This window comes from Boleophthalmus pectinirostris, unplaced genomic scaffold, assembly GCF_026225935.1.
Source record: "Boleophthalmus pectinirostris isolate CB_2022bp ecotype Guang Dong unplaced genomic scaffold, ASM2622593v1 HiC_scaffold_13, whole genome shotgun sequence".
NCBI lineage: Eukaryota > Metazoa > Chordata > Actinopteri > Gobiiformes > Gobiidae > Boleophthalmus > Boleophthalmus pectinirostris.
The window spans coordinates 25,931,212-25,933,779 of NW_026571036.1; the positions used below are offsets into that span (position 1 = coordinate 25,931,212).

At 40.2% G+C, this 2,568-nt stretch overlaps 1 protein-coding gene across 4 annotated transcripts in view; it reads right to left on the minus strand.

Moving 5' to 3' along the window:
* Positions 1-241: 241 nt before the first annotated feature.
* Positions 242-2,568, minus strand: part of runx2b (RUNX family transcription factor 2b) — a 156,754-nt gene continuing 154,427 nt past the window's right edge. For all 4 annotated transcript variants that reach the window (XM_055149392.1, XM_020939909.2, XM_020939908.2 and 1 more), the window contains one exon: positions 242-2,568. This exon is cut by the window's right edge and continues 545 nt beyond it. The gene's annotated coding sequence lies outside the window, so the exon portion shown is untranslated.

The following is a 2,568-nucleotide window of genomic DNA, read 5'->3' on the forward strand; positions in this document are numbered from 1 at the left end:
GTTAAACGTGTGAATGAAACAAAACACAACTCCAGGTCTGTTTGTGATGAAGAAACATTATAACACAGACCTGACCTGTAACTTATCCTGCTGATGCCCTGTCTTGTCGTCATGGAGACAGAGGAGTAATGCTACACTGTGGAATGTTCTAGGCCTTTCCAGGTAGAGGTCCATCTGCAGCACCTGTAACATGAGCATTTGTAACCGCAGTCCCGGTGAAAACAGACAATACGAAAAAAAGTAAGTTACAAAAGTCATATTTTATTCATAAAATAAACAAATGTACAATCACAATGCCAATTTCACTCACTGTTGTCAGGTTTGAATCCCTTAAAAAAGATGTTTGTGAAACGTACCAGCAATTTCTAATGGAAGGTCCATCAGAGGATTTCCTGACAAGAGTTCATGAGAGAAGAAGCAAAATTACAGACGTAAGTACATTTTACATAAAGGAAGCAAAGGTCTGTTCCTGCATATTTTACATGGTGGTCATTAAATAATACATTATAAAGAAATTGAAATTGAAAAAAGAAAAAAAAAAGTTGAACCTCATGAAAAACACAACACAAACAAAAACAGATGAGGACAGAGTGGATGTCAGTGCTGCGTTGATGTGTAAACACTTTTAAAAAGACCATTTCCTGGTCAAGTCTAAAGAGAAAAAGGGATTCAGTTAAGTCCAACACGTGGCCGTGGTTACCAGAGGGTTGTTTACATTAAATTAACTAATAGACTTTTATATGTGGTCTTCTGTTACACCAGAAACACAGACAGACCTGTGCTTTGGTCTGGGCGATGGGGAACGTGGTGTGTTCACTCCCATCAGGAGAAGTCTGCGTGCAAACCTGCAATGAAAGCCTCTCCTGGTCCTTGGACTGGCCCCTGTTTTTCTCAGCTCCGGAGAATCGGGTGATTGTATTACCTTCATGCTCTGAATATCAAATTGTATAAAGTTTTAAAAAATCAAATGAATACCAAGTGCCCAGAGTGATCAGATTCAACTTGACTGTAAATGTTGTTTGGCCAAGTGTTCTCCATTCTGTATGTGTGAGTATGAACTGTGAGGGCCCAAAAGCCCAGAGCCCTCTGCTGGCAGCCCACTGTAAGTGCAGCTGAATCAGGAGAGTAAGTGCTTCATAAACAAACATACACAGGGTTTGCTGCCAGCAGCTGCTTCCAATCTCCTCCATGTTTCACTTTGTCCTGTTAATGTGACATCTTTAAATTATGACCTTTCATTTGAAACTGTGTACATCAGACTCCCTCATTGTGGTGTTCACTTATGACAAGAGCAAGAAATAAGATACAAACCAGTTTGGTAAACAAGTCAAATGCAGAGGAGAAAAATAAATAATAAAAGGAATGTCATAGTTTAGATTCTGCGTCAGTCTCACAGACTGAGATGGACGATGTGTCTCACACTAAGACTCACTTTTAGAAAGCAGTCTTCTGCACATGCTCAGTGCCCCTGCTCTCAGCTCTGAGCTCTGCACATGCTCAGTGCCCCCTGCTCTGTGGCGTCTTGTGGTGGGCGCAGACGGGCAGTTCGTTCCAGTCGGGAGAGGATCCATCCTGAGGAATAATATCACAAATATCAAAGTCTGCCTCTGGGGGCAGAGCCAGGAGCTCCTCTGAGCCAACAGCCCCAATGATACAGAAAGTATCTGTACGCTCATCAGGAACAAACTCAACAAATGAAGCAGAATTTCCCCAACGCATAATTACTTTCTCCATTGAAGCTCTTTCATGGTGCGTTGCCAAGAGGCACAATACGAGTTATTGCTCAATAAATACCAAGGTTTCATTCCAAGCCAAATGCGTGTCAACGCCTAGTATGGATCTGGGCTCTTAATACGAGGAGCAGTTTAACTGAAAGTTACTCCAGAAGAAACATGTTGCAATACTCTTTGGAAATTACATATTCAAACCATTTATATCTTTGGGTGCTACAAAATTAAACCTCTCACTCTTTAAATTACCTATCAAAACAATTCATTTAACTTAGTCATATAGATGCATCAAAAATATTCAGATTACACTTCTTCGACTCAAGTTTCAAATACAATACATAATTTATGGCTTTATAAGTTAAAACAAAGAAACAAAATCGCCTCAATCTACATCCATGTTTCACCCACAATGTACAAGTTAAATTAAAGAAAAAGGATTGTCCATACCACTAAAGTACCACTAAAGTACCTCTAAAGTACCTCTCCTCTACTCCTCAGTGCTTCACTTGTCTCAATAGTGTCATAGTACAAAACACAGCCCAGCAAAAAGCCTTAGCAAAGTTCAAACACTGTACAAAAATAACAGCTTTGTGGATGATGAAAAGAGAATGTAGTCTCCTCCACTCGGGCTTACAAAAGTTAAAGGACATTGAATCTTCGTCAATATTGCTGCAGATTCCTCCCTTTGTAGTGCCTTGGTCAAAACACATTTAAGGGAGACAGGCCTTAACAAGTCTCATGTTTTTCTTTCTTTTAATCTCAACCTTCACTTCCAACTTTTAAAGGCGGAGATAGTTTTAGCTGATCCGCGCACAGAAACCCCCTCTTCTTCTTCTTC